Raw genomic sequence first — 17,560 nt, 5'->3', positions numbered from 1 at the left:
ATGACCAAATGAGATAGAGAACATTACAAGATGTAAAACAAATAATTTTGATTATACTAAATTAAAAAGGTTTTGTACAAGCAAAACCAATACAAACAAAAAATAGGAGGAAGCAACAAACTGAGGAAAAAATATAACAAATTTCTCTGATAAAGGTTTCATTTCCTAAATATATAGAGAACTAAGTCAAATTTATAAGGATCTAAGTCACTGCCCAATTGATAAATGGTCCAAGGATATAAATAGGCAGTTTTCAGATGAAGAAATCAAAACTTATCAATAATCATATGAAAAAATATTCTAAATCCCTCTTGATCAGATAAATGAAAATTCAAATACCTCTGAAGCACCACCTTACACCTATCAGAGTGGCCAATATGACAGTAAAGAAAAATAATAAATGTTGGAGGGAATGTGGCAAAATTGGGAAACTAATGCATGGCTGGAGGAGTTGTAAACTGATGCAACCATTCTGGAAGGCAATTTGGAATTATGCTCATAGAACTATTAAAGAATGCATAACTTTTGCTTCAATAATACCACTATTGGGTCTGTATTCCAAAGAGATAAAAAATGTGAAAGAACCTGTTTGTACAAAAATATTTATGGCTGCTCTTTTTTTTTTTTGTGGTGGCAAAGAATTGGAAATTAAAGGGATGTCTCTTAATTGGGGAATGGCTGAACAAATTTTGGTATATTATGGTGATAGAATACTATTATGATATAAGGAATGATAAACAGGTTGATTTCAGAAAGAGCTGGAAAGATCTACTTGAACTGTGAGTGAAATGAGCAGAGTGAAATAAGCAGAATGAGGAAATCATTTATTGTGAAACCATCAAATGTGATAGATTTTGTTACTAATAGCAATACAATGATCCAGGACAATTCTGAGGATTTATGAAAAAGAATGCTATCCACCATGAGAGAAAGAACTGTTGGAGTAGCAATGTAGGTGAAAACATATAATTTATCACTTGTTTATTTGGGTATATATCTTGGGGCTTTGGTTCTATAAGATTATTAGCTTACAAAAGTGAATAATATAGGAATATATTTTGCATGATAATGCATATGCAACCCAGATTGAATTGATTGTGAACTCTGGGAGGGTGGAGGGAACAAATGAAGGAAATAATATGGATTATAAGCCTTTGGAAAACATGTGGAAATTTGTTATTAAATTTTTTAAAATTAAAAATGAAACAGATGTTGCTCATGAATGAGCACCATTTTTTATTTTTCTTAGATAAATGGTTGTCATGAAAAACAAGAAAAAAATTACCAAGCAAATCAGCCTCTTAGTACTTATGGAAATAAATTCCTTGAAGATGGACTTTACCAGAAGCATGCTAAAAGCCAATTCCAGAGCTTATATTCTCTTGCTACTCTTGTCATTAAGTCATTTCAGTCTTTTCTGACTTTGTCATCCATTTGAGTTTTTCTTGGCAAAGGTACTGAAGTGGTTTGCTGTTTCCTTCTCTAACATTATTTTACAGATTAGAAAATTGAAGTAGACAGGATTAGGTGACTTGCCCAGTGTCACATGGCTAGTAATGGTATGAAGTCAGATTTGAACTTCCAAAGAGGAGACTTCTTATCTTCAAGCCAGTACTCTATTTAATGTACCATCTATATGCCTTTAAGAATTCAGCATCACCTATATTTTATTCTAAATATAGAATCATATTAGATCTTTATGGATACTAAAAATACATAGAGATGACATGCTAAAAGGCATACAAAATTATAATACTTGTGAGAACCAAGTGGAAAAGGGAAAAATGCATCATATTACTGTTTATGAGGTAATCAGTATAATGACAATTATAAGGATCAATTGATATAAGGTGTGCTAAAGTGCTTTGCTAACTAAAAGCATCTTTTATAAAGATCAGAACATCATGATTATTGCTAATATCATTATAATACTGGCAGTGACTTTATTATAAAACTTCTGAAGCATATATAAGAGCCATCTATTTAATTTTAATGCCAAATAAATAGTTCTAGATAATTTGTGTTGACCAACTTAAACAACAAAGTAAAGGTCAACCAAACCAATCTATCAACAAAAAGCATTTAATAACCTACCACTCTGAGTCAGACACTTTACTAAGATATGGGATATAAATATATGTGAGAATGTCCTGGAAGGTTCTTAATAATGTTTATTAAGTGATTGATTAAAATAATTTATGTTGCAATGGAAGAACATAATGTATTTAAAGATAAGTTAAATGCAAGAAATAACCAAAATAAATACATAATAATTTTTAAAGTAAGGGCACTAACAAGTAAGGGAAAAGCCTCTTAAAGGAGATAATAATTGATATGAACCTTTAGGAGATATATGGGATTCAAGAGTAAGAGATCATATTTAAAAGGATCTCATTTGCTTTCTCAGATTAAGTAATACATTACAAGATTAATGATTCTTTTGTTCAGTATGAATAATAAAGTTGTTTTATATTTTCTTCCAATTCCAATAGGTTTATTGACTATTAGTTGCCCTGGCTTTTTACTGTTTTGTCTAAATAATTAGAAACTAGTATTATGTATATCTAGTAGAAAAGGCTTTTAAATCAATGTGAAGAATTCAGATATTTTAATATTTTAATCCCAGGTGGCTAGAAAGGGGTGGGTCTGGATGGGAATAGTGGTGGCCAATAGCATAATCCAGTTATTTTTCTTTCTTTTGGTTAGTCTATTATGTCAACAATGCTGAAAACATTTTAGAAGGAGACAAATTCAATTTGCTAGCTCCTGCATATCTTCAAAAGTAAGGATGACAGATAGAATAATTTTTCATTTTGAAGGATAGATTCCATTATCTATTTAGGCCATAGACTTGGGTCTTTGAAAAACAAAACAAAAAACCAAAACACAAAACAGATAGGGTAGTATTCTCTCTATATGTTACTGGTTTGTAAGTCTTCTACTAATGATGCCATTTCAACTGGCTCACTTTTTACAAAGAATTAGACCATTGGAGTCATCCAAGGATATACCTAATGTTAACTTTTCTTTCTCATCTACCTTTGCCAGGGCTTTATTTTTTTAGTTCCCTTGGTATCTGATATGTACTTAAAGCCAGCACCCTCAGTTGTCTTTGTATTATTGTGTATGTTAGAGAAGGAAAGAAAACAATTAAACAAGGATAAGATTATGTTTCCTCTTCCCTATTCATAACTACTAACTATTTCTGTTTTATTTCCACAGTTGATCCAATGAATAAACTACCTGGACTACCTCATTATTTACATTTGAAAATGGCAATCCTCCAGTAGAACAGGTGTAACTAGGGTGGGATGAATGTACTTTTCCCAAGGTGCCAGACTTAGAAGTTATTGATAGAATTTGCTGTCATTTAGTACTCTAGAAATAACAGAATTAGTATCTAGTAAGGCAGCAGCTTAGAAGCAACAAAAGCTGAAATGTCTCTGAATATCCTTCTGTGCTAATCTTTAAAAAGTACTTAAAAAAGACAGAAATCCAAATTCCAAAATAAGATGGAACCACAGGACATTCTTGCTGAACACAAATTAAAAGATATGCAGAGAGAGTTGATTTCCACTGTATAAAGAGGAGCCACAATACCCCTTCCCCCATTTACTATACTGTGACATGTAATCAGATGCAGGTTGGTGGATTGAAAGTCAGGCATAGAGATGGGAGGTCCTGGGTTCAAATCTGATCTCTGACACTTCCTAGCTGTGTGACCCTGGGCAAGTCACTTAGCCCACATTGCCTAGCCCTTACTCCTCTTCTGCCTTAGAACCAATACCCATTATTGATTCTAAAGTGGAATGTAAGGGTTTATTAAAAAAAAGAAAATCCAAGAAAATAAACTAAAAAGCTAGAGGAAATGATTAAAAACTTTAACAAAGTTGCAAGATACAAAATAAACCCACACAAATAATCAGCCTGTCTATATATTTTCAATAAAATGCAAATCAAAACCACTCTGAGATATCATCTCATAGAAGTTTGCCTCATATGACAATAAAGGAAAATCATAATAAATGTTAGAGGAGATGCAACAAAGTTGGAACATATTTAATTCATTGGTGGTGGAGTTGAGAATTGATCTAACCATTCTGGAAGGTAATTTGGAATTATGCTCAAAGGGCTTTAAGAGAATGCATGCCCTTTAATCCAACAATTCCTCTACTAGGTTTATATCCCAAAGAGATAAAAATATTTGTACAAAATATTTATAGCCATACTCTTTGTGGTGGCAAAAAATGGAAACAAGAATGTGTCCCTTGATTGGGGAATGGCTCAACAAATTGTGTTACAGAATACTACTGTGCTTTAAGGAATGATGGTTGCTTGATTTCCTTAAGAACTGAGAAGACCTCCATGAACTGATGCAGAGTGAAAGGAGTAGAATCAGGAAAACATTGTACACAGTAATTGAGACACTATGGGATGATCAAATATAATAGATTTTGCTACTAATAACAATGCAATAATCCAGGAAAATCCTAAGAGATTTATGAATGCTCTCCACATTGAGAGAAAGAACTGTGGAAGTTAAAATGCAGAAGGAAAACAGATGATTTATCACTTATCTATATGGATATGGGACATGAGATTTTGGTTTTAAAATATTCTATTACAAAAAAATGAATCATATGGAAATAGATAATGAGTGATAATACATATATAACTTAGTGGAATTGCTTGTCAGCTCCAGGAGGGAGAACTTAAGAGGGGAAGTAGAGAACACGAATCACATAATCTTGGGAAAATTCTTAAAAATTAATAATTAAAAAAATTAGAATCTAGTTAACATGAATGGGCATAGGTATAAGGGCAGTCCTAATTTCATGGAGTGATTAATGATTCCTTGTTTTGAGAATCTGCTTTGGAGTGGACTGTTTTCTCTGAGGTACAGAGACCATCAGCCCATCTGCCTGAAATCCACTTGGCCAAGGTAATCCCAAAGGTTTTCTCCTGGGACTTTGGGTTTTCTAGTGAAGGCAACCCCAGGCTTTAGGTAAGGGCTCAAGTTCACCTGTGAGTCCTTTCCTCTTCCTCTTTTTGTTCATCCATAGTAAGTAGATTAGTTAAGATTCAGATAGCTTTTGGGGGTCTTAGATGGAAGACATAAGAAGGGCTTGAGAAGACCAGAACAGTGAATCCTGTGAGGGGAGGCATAGATTGGGGGAAAGAGATATAGCTGGATAGATTTAGGACTGTATTTGTCATTTCCATATCCTTAAAGAAATTGTTTTTACTAATTTTCAAGGGTTGTGCTTTACTGGCCCTGGGAAGGTTCCTAGGTGGATTTTATCATCTTCCATCCATCTAGGAAGGATTTTATTTTCAGTATTATATACACATTCATTGTTACTTGAGGTGTATATGTACACACACACACATATATACATATATATTTATGTATCTGTGTGTCTATATATATACACACATACTTATTATTGCTTAGTAAGGGTTTTTTGCCCTAGGTATTTTCTATCCTTTTATGTTGAATGATATTTATAATATAGGCTCCAATATTTATTGGCTATGTAATGTGAGGTCACTCTCTCTAAGATTTAGTCCATTCCTCTGTAAAATGAAGATAATATAGTACTTTCCAGGGTTGTTGTGGAAAAAGCACTTTATGTTATGGGAAAATAATTTAAAGCATATTATAAATGAGTTATTATATAATTATAATCTATTATTCTTACTGTACATAATACATTCTCACTTTTGCTAGTTTTATCCTCTTAACTCTTTGTATGCTCTTGTACAGGGGCCCCACATGACTATTATTTCCTTTTTATCTCCCTTTCCTTCAGTGCCTAATAAAAGCACTTATTCAGCATTGCTGGCTGATTTCTACTTATTCCCTCTTTTGGAATTTGCATTTGCATGTTACTTTCCTATCCACTTTCTAATAATATCTTAAGCTTTCATAGCAATTAAAATTTTTCAATATGCTTAAAGATAACTTCTTACTTGAGTCATAGTATAGCTCTGTGAAGTGGGCAGAAATTATTACTTATTGACCAATGTGGAATTGAGACTTTGGCAGGAAAAGTAATTTTTATTAGGCCCTATTTCTAGGTAAGACATCTGCAATATCACAACTCAGGTATTTTGATTTCTGGTCTTGTGATCTTTTTAACATACATCAATGCTTTTAATACTTAAGTGTAAAGGTTTTTGTTCATTTGGTCTCTCTATCTTCATCTCTTTCCATTCAATACAATCCTCCACATATTCCCCAAAAGTGACTTTTCTAAAGCACAAAGATAGCCATAACTTCAAGATCTCTCAATTACTTCTAGGCTCAAACACAAACAAAGGTTACCCCTACTGGTCTACTTGCTCACATATAACATCCCACCACTTAACTATGTCATTGCATTGTCCATTTAGCTCTCCTAAAAATCTAGACTCTTGTAATCCCAGTTTCCTTTGGAGATTTAGCTTGAATATAGTCCTCTTTCCTCTTTTCCTTAGCTACTAGAACCTTTCCTTCCAAGGTTACCTTTCATCTAATTTCTGCTTGTCTTGTAAAACCCAAATATATTCATACTGTCTCCATGTTAGGAATGAAAACTTTTTAAATTAATTAATTAATTAAGAATATTTTTCAATGGTTACATGATTCATGTTCTTTCCCTCCCCTCCTACCTCCCTTCTCCCTGAGCTGATGAGAAATTCCACTGGGTTTTACATGTATCATTGTTCAAAACCTATTTCCATATTAATATTTCTAGTAGAGTGATCATTTAAAGTCAAAATCCCCCGTCATATACCCATTGAACCATGTGATCAGTCATATGTTTTACTGTGTTTTTGCTCCCATAGTTCTTTCTCTGAATGTGGATAGCATTCTTTCTCATAAGTCCCTCAGAATTGTCCTGGATCATAACATTGCTGCTAGTAGAAAAATCCATTACATTTGATTGTGCCACAGTGTATCCATATCTGTGTATAAGGTTCTCCTGGTTCCTCTCCTTTCACTCTGCATCACTTCCTGGAGGTCTTTCCAGTTCACACGGAATTCCTCCAGTTTATCATTCCTTTCAGCACAATAGTATTCCATCACCATCAGATACCACAATTTGTTCAGCCATTCCCCAATCGATGGACAACCCCCATTTTCCAAATTTTTTTGCCACCACAAAGAGTGAGGCTATAAATGTTTTTGTAAATGTATTTTTCCTTATTATCCCTTTGGGGGTAAAACCCAGTAGTAGTATTGCTTGATCAAAGGGCAGGCAGCCTTTTAAAGCCCTTTGTGCATAGAGGAATGAAAGCTTTTTGAGGTCAGGTACTGTTTAACTTTTGTACTAGTGTCCTAGAATTTATTATAATGCCTGGCATATATTAGACAATGAATGCTTCTTGATTTAAAGGAGGTCAAAAGTGAGGTAGTGCTTCAGGGATCTAGGATGATTTCAAGAGTAGCTTGTGCCAGTGATATGGGAACTATTTCAGTGGGTCTCACAGGAATGATCTTTTTCATTGGAAGGGTACAAGGTTCCAGAATCAACTTGAGTTTTCACAAAAAGTCTTATATTTTATATTTCTGAAAAATTTAGAAGGGATTACTAGGCACTTTCCAAATTATGATGATACTAGAATAGGCTTTCTCAGGTTTCTTAGATATCCCTTGGAATGAGATATGATAAGTAAAAAAAAATTATCCAGATATTCAGGTATAATTTGAAACAGAGTACCAACATTGTCATATAGAAGTGCCATCATTCTGACTCATTTCAAAAATGTCAGGATTCACTTTTAAGACTTTCTCATAATTCAAAGAACTTTGGTCTCTTCAACAATTGAGCTCTCTTCTCTATTTTTCTTTTGTTAGTCATGTTTAAAAATTTCACTAAAACAGAATCTAGTTGCCTTACAGGACACTTTAAAAAAATCTATGATTTCAGAGAATTATTATACTATCTTACTGCTCAAAAGAGGAGTAAATAATAGTAAAGAAGGAAATTAGACAGTATCTTTTTATATAATATTTTCAGAAAGGGCACATATCAAATGCCTGATCCTTGAAACCTTTCCTTATCCTTCAGAAGTGATATTTCTATCTTGTGAACTCTATATAACTTTGTTTATACATCTATGACATTATCACATTCTGATTTGCATAGTTAACTCTCTAGCACTATATTATGAGCTCCAGGAGGGCAGAGTCTGCCCTGTGAGACATTTTTGCCTGGCCTTAATGTTAATTTTATCTTATACAAAGTGTATGAAGTACCTGAGACCTGCTTAGTCAGAGTCTTACTGACAAAGAGGAAGTAGTTGAGGAAATAAAAAGCATCAGACATTTGGGGAAAAGTGGCCATGTAATAATGCTTGTGTTTTATAAGGAGAGTGATATTGGACATCATCTTGTATATTCTAAATTCAGAGAGGGCAGATTTTAAGATGACAGGAAGGATAATTTTGAGTGGAGAAGACAGTTCAAAAGGATGTACATTTAACAATAATAAAGCTTCGATGACACAAAAGTAACATGGAAGAAAAAGCTATTTAACAAGACCAATGTGTGAGTGTTTTTTTTTGTGTGTGTGGATATATGTTAACATATAATATATATATATATATATCTTTTAGATAAGATATGTAAAGTTATAATATATATCTTTTATGTTTATATATCTAAGGTTTAGCAATCTTGACACTTTTATAAAACTGTACCACTTTTTCATATTCATCCTCAGTGTCTTGTTCATTTTTTCATTTTGTATATTTTATTTTCATTATAAATATGTGCATGCACACACACATACACACAAATGTGTATACCTATGGGAAGAGTGGGGCATAACATCTCCACAGTCTGACAGGAGGAAAAGCAATCTAAAGGACATTTATTCCAGGAGAGGGAATATATATTCCCCCAAAGAATCCAGCCCTTGTTCCACCAAGGTTTGGAATTGAAGGTGGAGAGCTTGGGAGAGAGGTACAAAGCCAGCACGACCTAAGGAATGGTGACTTAGAGATGAGTGAAGAAGTGAGGTCGTGCCATGTTCAAAAGGACTATAATATTCAAAGACAGCAGTGTTTAATCAAGGGTGTTTAAAATCAAGTTCATGAACATATTTTAAAGCTCTGTTGAGACTTGTATTCTAATATAGTTTGCTTCCTTTGAAATTTTATGTGTTTTGTTTAAAAACATGATTCTGAGAAGAGATCCATAGCTTCCACCATGCTGCTGAAGGGGTCTATGACACAAAAACATTAACAACCCCTGTTCTAGACTATAATGGTTAACCACCTTGAGAGAAATTTGGAAGAATAATAGTGTAGTCAATAGAAATAAGGAAGTTGGAAAGAGGAATATCTTTTAAGGAAAATATATTAAGTTTTGTTTTTACATATATTGCATTTGAAGTACCTAAAGAATATCCATTTCAAAATGTCCAATAGGTAGAGGGTATTATCATATTAGGGCTCAGAAGAGAGCCAAAGGCTGGATACTTAAAGGGATCTGGAAGACATCTTCAAAGAGTCATTCGCTATGAATGTTCTGTGATCCATGCATTATTCAGTATGTCATTACTTAGTCTCATTTTATGTCTTCAATTTTATTAACATTCTGACTTGCCACCAGCTTTTTCAAAAGTTCTGTCCTACTTTTATGTGGGCCAATGTTAATTTTTGTGAATATTCTATTTTGAAAACTGGTTTCCCCAGGAAGGAAATCCCCTTTCAGAATATTCTATCCTTTGTCTATTTGTAAAATTGCTTATTCCCCTCTTCAGAAGTATTTACAATTGTAGCAAATGAATTAATACATTTTGCAATAGCATGCCATTGAACTACGGTATCTGGGAAAACTATTGATATTATTTCTAAGGTGCTAGTGCTGTGATTTTATAGAAGTGACCATGGTGTAGCTGTTTTAAGTACTAAGCATATGGTAGAAATAGAATTTACCTAGGTGGTCATGGCTCTTAGCCTCAACTTTTAGTGCTTTAGCCTGACTTTCTCTTTCAGGTTAGGAATAACTATAAAATCCATTACTTTCTCAGGAGTCTACCTCTTACACCTATCCCAAATCCCTTTTCTTTTCAATATTTGTCATGACCTAAAAGGATTACTCAGTTAGATATTAAATTACATTTTTTTTAAAAAATAGCACATTAATCGGGAAAACATGAGGCTAAATGCCTTAATTGTGGCACATGGCCACAATTAAGGCAAATTTTGAAATCTTAACTTTTCTGTACTCTTTACTGCAATAAAAATTAAAATGACATAATATACTGGAAGTAAAATTGATATCAGAGTCAGAAGACTTTGCTTCAACTTTTGCAGTTGTCACTTAATTTGATAACTTGGGCAAATCATTTAGTCTCTCCAGGACTCAATTTCCATAGCTGTAAAATAAGAGAGTTGATTTAGGGATTTGAAAACTATAACCCAAGGCCCAAATTCAGCCTGTTGCCTGGTTTTGTATAATTTGAATTAATAATGGTTTTCACATTATAACTTTATTGAAAATTGTGAAAAGAATTCTTAGCAAATTATATATAAAATCTATATATACAAAAATTGGCAGCAGGGTGAATTTGGACTTTGAGCGCCATAGTTTACTGGCTCTGAAGCAGATGGTTTCTAAAGTTTCATGTAACTTAATGATATTAAGAGTGTAAATTGTAGAATTTCTGAGTAGTCTGGTAAATAGTCACTTACTAGAAGTTCAGAGAGAAACAATCCTTATTTCTTGCAGTGTCTGAAAACTCAAATTTGCCCACTCAGCCTTCTAAACATTGTTTTTCCCAGATAGCCAATTGCCATTTTAAGGAAATGCTCAATTATACCTATTTTCCAAGTCTCCTGGGGAAAAAAGGAAATCATCTTACTTTCATCCTGTTCCTGACTATCATCCTGGATAGTGATACTTCAACAAGTCAGTCAATAGATGTTTGAAGCTCTGGTGTCAATTATCTGTCTCTGAAATGCTTCTTTGGTTTCTCTATCATCATCTAATGTGTAACATAAAGAGTGCAAAACACTTCATTCATAAACACTAAAATTCTACATAAATTGGAACTCCTATTCAAAGAATAACACATGTCTATTAAGACTTTCCTAAGAGTTAAGTTGCATTGTGCCAACAGCTGGGGATGGGAATACAAAAGTGAGAAAGTCCTTCCCTTCAAGTTCCTTGAATTCTAATAGGCAGAGATAAAACATATAAGAGAATTATGATTAGGATGGAATGTTTTGGTCAAAGAAGTCACAGAGATAGAGAGTAGGACAATCTATTTAAATACTCCCTGAAATAGCATTGATTTGAATTCAGTTATTAGAATAAGATATGGACATGGAAAGAAGGGCATGCTAAAGATGCTTGATCCCAGAGATGTCAAAGCTGAGTAACTCTTCTCGGAACTGGTTTCTGGAGATCCAGTTTGAATTATAGAGTAGCAGCAGCAAGATGGAAAATGTCCAGGATGTAGAGGAAGATACAAAGTATTAGGAAATTTAGAGCCAGGAAAGAAGACTCTTGTTGTAATTGTTGTGGTGGTGGTAGTTTTTGCTTTTGTTGCTATTATTCTTGTATTCTCTTCTTTGATCATTATAATTATTTTGTAAATTATATATTTTTTGATCAATTTCAGATAGGAACATATTTTGGGACAGGTCACTATACTGGTATTGTTATTATTAATAATATTATTATGCTTATGATGAACTTATTCTCATCTTTTTTCCAATGGAATTCAGATAAAAATGGTCCAGGGAAAAGTTATTATTCTATTCTTATTTAATGTTCTTTGAACTACTGTGTAGGAGGAGATTATGGTAGCTAAATAAAGGTATGAGTTCATGCTGTGCCAGCATCCATGATAGAATCCCAGTGGCTGACTAGACTATAGGGATAATATGTTCTCTTTTCTATTCCCATAGGAATTTTGTCATCTAATAACTCTCTATGTTTGGAAATCATTTCATTTCATATATCCAGGAGATTATCAGTATTTTTCCAGTGGCCAATTAAAATCAATATTCTTAAGTGTTAATGGGTAATTTTTATGTCACCAAATTTTGGGTAACACAAAAAATATTCTAGTTTCATTCCCTTTATTATTTGAGTTCTCTAGAATATTTTAAGGTCTGCATTTGCATTATGGGGATTTGTCCTCTATTAGTCAATGAAAGACATTTAATTTCTGATACATAATTATAGCCACTGGGTCACATATTGTTTAGTTGTTGTTCAATTGTTCAATTGTGTCTGACTCTTCATGACCTTGTGAACTATAACTATTGATGAAGTTTTCTTGGCAAGGATACTGGAGTGGTTTGACATTTCATCTTTCTGCCAGACAGAGGTTAAGTGACTTGCCCAGGGTCACACAGCTAGAAAGTTCTGACACTGAATTTGAACTCATGTCTTCCTGACTCAAGGTTCAGTGCTCTAATCCCCGAGCCATAAGCACCTCTTATGTATTGTTAGAAGGTACTAGGTTTTTAAAAAAAAAAAAAAAGAATGGCAGTAATACATCCTACATTGCTACATTGCTGCCATTTCTTCGCATAATCTACATTGATCCTAAAGTCCAGACTTTTTAAGAAATAACTCTTAGGTAGTTTCTGTTGCTCATGACAAGTTCCTGAATTACCATAAAACTCTCTGTTTCTACAAAAAAGTTCACATGCCTAATTCATTCATTCGATGTTTCTTTGTTTGAGTTCATGAGCATATTTCCCTTTGGTCATGAAGAACTTTTGATTCTCTTCTGAATTTTACTCTTTCCATAGGCTTTATCCAGAAGCAAATGATTTCTGGTTACTTAATGCAAATTCAATATGTGTGTCTATTACCAGCTTTTAAATTACGTGGTGTAATAATATATATAAGTTCCAAAAGTATTTCTGTATGTTTTTGACCTTTTGATTGTGTGTTTTAAGAAATGTCTGTCTCTTAATTCTCTTGTTCCTTTTTGGTGAGGGGTTGCTGCTTTTTCTAAAGCTGCCATAAGGTATTATTAGATTTATTATTATTGTTTCCTGACTTATCTAGTTTCCACTGAAACCCAACCCCATTTCCAAAGCTTGCACTCTTAGTCTACTCCTGTTCCCCTCAAGTAATAATAATATCAAATGTAATAGTGCTTTACAAAGTGATTCATCTATATTATCTTCTTTAACCCTTATAGCAACCTTATAAAGAAGGTACAGCAAGTATTATTACCTGTACTTCACAGATGAGAAAGCTGATACACAAAGAGATGATATGACTTGGCTAAAGACATATACCTAGTTATTATATTGTAGAAATAGGACTTGAACTTTGAACATCTGACTTCAAATATAGTACTCTTTAGGAGTGCTAATTCCCTAAAATTTTTATTCCATATACCAACTGTAACATTTCTTTTTGCCTTTTTGAAGAAGATCCAGTAAATTTCTTTCTGGGATAATGAATACAAGTTAAATATTCATGTGTACCTACATGGGGACTGCATATTTATGGTACAAGGAAAAAATAGTAGCACACATTGTAAAATTAATAATAATCTTTACTTGTATTAATAACTTAGTTTAATGGTGTTTGTAAGTAATATAAATATAGAACAGGCTTTTAAGTTGTATCTTAATAAGAACGATTATTTAGCTGTTTATGGCTAGCATTTTAATTGTGGAACATGTAATGATCTTTGAGGAATGAAATTTTATTGCAATGAGTAATTGGTAATAAGAAGATTAAGCAGATCAATGAATACAATTTTTATGTTGACATGTTACAACTTGCTATAATGTCTGCATCTGGAAGGTATGTCCAGTGGAGAGATTTTGCTAATTGAGTTTTGCTTTTTTCTTGGAAAGATGTCAGATAACTGGGAAGTTGTATCAAACTGTTTGTTTCTGGTGCATTATGGTCTTAAAAACTTGTTTTTTTTTAATTTTAAAAAGCTTTTTTCACGGCAAAGAGATATCCCAACATATGCCTTCAATAGCTCTTGTTCATCAAAAAAACAGAAAGACAAATGATATAGTGAATACATCTGACAAAATATGATATATTTCATGACCATAGTCCCCATCTCTCTAACAAAAGGAGGTACTGTGTTTCATTATCTTTTATAACCAAAATTTGTCTTCACACTTGATCTGATCTCATCTACCTTTTAATTTTATTTCTATTTGCTTTATTGGCATCATTGTATATGTCATTATGGTTAGGTTTTTGTGCATCTGAATCAGTTCATATAATTCTTTCCATATTTTTCTGAATTCCTCATAGTCTCCTCTCAAATACAATAGTGCTAGCTTCCATTTCTATGTCATAATCTATTTTGCCATTATCCAACTAATGAGCGACATTTTAATTTCTTGGTTTATGCTCCTATGAGTATTTTGATATAGATGTAACAATTATTTCCCTCTTTGATCTCCTTGGGGTTTATGATCACTAGTGTGATTGCTGTGTCAGTGGGTTGGAACATTTCCCCAAAATTTCAATTTGTTTTTCAGAAGCAGAAAATCAATGCATTGCTTTTCCAAGTGTTTTAGAGTGCCCATCTTTTCATGATCTCTCCAACATTAATTCCATTTTTATCAATTTTTGGCATCCTGATCATTATAAATGGAAAATTTGGGTTTGTTTATATATTTTTCATATGGTTGAAAATGATTTTCAATTCTTTTTTAAAAACAAATTTGCTCATATATTTTTGATTACTTCTCTATTGGCAGAAATGCTATTAGTTATATATTTTTGTTTTCTATATTCCTTGAATATCATGTTTTTCTCCATAGAGTCCTACTCTGATGCCTCATTGTGGATGGAGTTGACTCTGGCTTCTTGATGGCTGTGCTAGTGGAATATAAGTTTTGCCAGCATGAAAGACTTCAAATGTGGTAACAGATTGAGTCTAATTACTGAGGATTAACTTCACTAAATTGTACGACCACTTGGTAATTATGCTTTTGGCCATTACTACCAATGGAAAAAGAAAAACATTCAAACTTTCAATAATGTATGGAACTTCTCTCAGTTTTTGTAATCATGATGGTATCATTATCATCACATCAATAGGAAAGGGGACAGAGGGTGGTGAGATCATGTAATGTTTAGAATACCTCAATTTAAATTTTATTCTTGCTACTCTAAGTATGATGGCTAGATAATTTATTAAAAATTCTCAGACCATTCTAGGGATATATAAATGTTTATATATACACATGCATAACTTTTATATACACATACACACATATGAATTACCTGCTGAATTTTTATGCTGTATTCATTTTTTGGAGAGACGCATCACTCTATGATTGTTTCCATTACTTTATTTAGTATTTTCTTTTGTAGGGGTGAAGCTGTTTATAAAGAGTGAGGGCCTCATAAAATCTTTCATCACTTTGCCATAAGTACTTTGAATATTAATTAAACTTTATTTTATAGAAACTACAGTGTGCAAAAATACCATTTCATCTTTGCATTATAGAAGCTTTTAAGGGAACAAAATACTGATAGACAATCAAAAGAATACAAATCACTTATTGCTCATCACACCTAATATCCTTTCCCTTCCTTATCATCTCTTAGCACAGTGTCTAGCAAATAGTTGATACTTTAATAAATACTAGTTGGCTGACTCACTTTTCACTAGGTAAAAATGTAAAGTCAAGTCAATAAACATGTTAGGTGCCTACAATGTGCTAAGCACTGTATTAAAGGCTGGAAACACAAAGGCAAAAACATTTCCTACCATAAATAAACTCCTAATCTTATGGGAAGAGAGGAAACATGCACACAACCTATCTCCTCTTTTTTCACACAAATTTCTAGAAAAATCCTAAATATGTACAGGACTAGACAATAGAGAAAACCAACTGCCTCTATTGTAGTAGTTAATGTGGCCAAAGGATGGTTACCTTTGTGGGTTGGTTGAAAACTCAGTATGTCCAAAAAGTCAGTACCAAATGGTTCTGGAGGAGATACTTCTACTGATTCTACCATTATAAACTTATCTTTGAAAGAATGTTTCAGAGTTACCCAAAATGATAGTGCAAACAGGAGAATTTTTAATCTAGTCATTTTATAAAACAGACACTACAACCTCAATTTGATTGACAAAAATCCAAGGTGGGGTAAAATTCACAGTTCTTAGCACCAGCTTGTGGTAAAAAAAATGAGTAAAGAGCAGACATACCTTCATAGAGCCTTCATAATATGTTTGGTTAGTTTTATAGTTCTTCAGCATTGTTTTTATAGAAGTTGCTGAGGCAAGTTCAGAAAGAATGACTGCTGATTATAACACAGAGTGAAGTTTAGCAATAAAGTTAGGCAAGTCTTGTTGACCATTGTCTTATCACATTCTACTTTTTGGCATACTTAATAGACTGTACCATTTCTTTACCATTTCCTTGAGACTGATGGAGTACCTAAGGGGACAGTTTTAATATTGCTTTTCTTTCCACAAATTCCTTATGCTCAAGTGAGAGATGAGGACCTAATGTCAGGAACAATATGCCAGAATCTTACAACAAGAATGTGTGTAAGAGAATAAAGAAGTGTTTAGAAAATATTATTAATATCATTATTCCTGATCTTGAGTGATAGTCTTATCATTTCACAATTATTTTGAATATATTTTGTCTTAAGGTCATCTATATGAACTTGTATTATAGCTCACTGATCAAGATTTTTCAAGAGACACACTTAACCCAAGGGAACAAAGTCATAAACAGATGGGACAATTACCCAGGTATCCACAGTCTCAAAAGTTTTACTGCTTTGACCAGTCACATTTGGTTCTTATATTTTAAAAAATTATCAATGCCTTTTTTGGTTTTATATCACAAACATTTTCTGAATCATAATTTCTTCCTTTGAACTTTCCCTTGAAATAAAGATGACAGTCAAGAAAAGTTGTTTGATAAAGCAATCCTGTCTGACAGAGTATTTGGTATTTAACACCTATCCCCCCCAACCTCTGAAGTAAAAGATGGGAAATACATTTCATCAGCTATTCTGACCAAGATTAGGCAATAAAATTAATTTGAGTTTGCATTCTTGTTAGCTTTATATTAATTTACATTATCACAGTCATTGGACAAATTGTTCTTCTGGATATGATTTCTTTTGAGCAACATAATATAATATAAACCTTTCTATATTTCCCCTGAATATTAATATTCATTACTTCTTAAGATACAACATTCCATTATATTAATAGATTATAATTTGTTCAGTCATTCTTTATAACATAGGCGCTCATTTTGTTTTCAAATTTTTGTAATCATCAACTATGTCACTATGAATATTGTAATAAATATGGGTATTTTTTTCTGACTTGACCTCCTTAGAGTATTTGCCCAGAAAGTTGTTGCCTGAATCTGATTCCTTCCTTCCTTCCTTCCTTCCTTCCTTCCTTCCTTCCTTCCTTCCTTCCTTCCTTCCTTCCTTCCTTCCTTCCTTCCTTCCTTCCTTCCTTCCTTCAATTTCTTTTTATAAACATTGATATTTCACTCAGTCAAAAATATTTAAGCTATAAAAATATTTAAGTAATATTTACCTGCTATGTTTCAGAAACTGTGCTAAGTG

The sequence above is a fragment of the Monodelphis domestica genome, chromosome 7 (genome assembly GCF_027887165.1).
Source record: "Monodelphis domestica isolate mMonDom1 chromosome 7, mMonDom1.pri, whole genome shotgun sequence".
In the NCBI taxonomy this organism is placed as follows: domain Eukaryota; kingdom Metazoa; phylum Chordata; class Mammalia; order Didelphimorphia; family Didelphidae; genus Monodelphis; species Monodelphis domestica.
The sequence above is the reverse complement of the archived record's forward strand: the minus strand, read 5'-3'. Positions refer to the sequence as shown.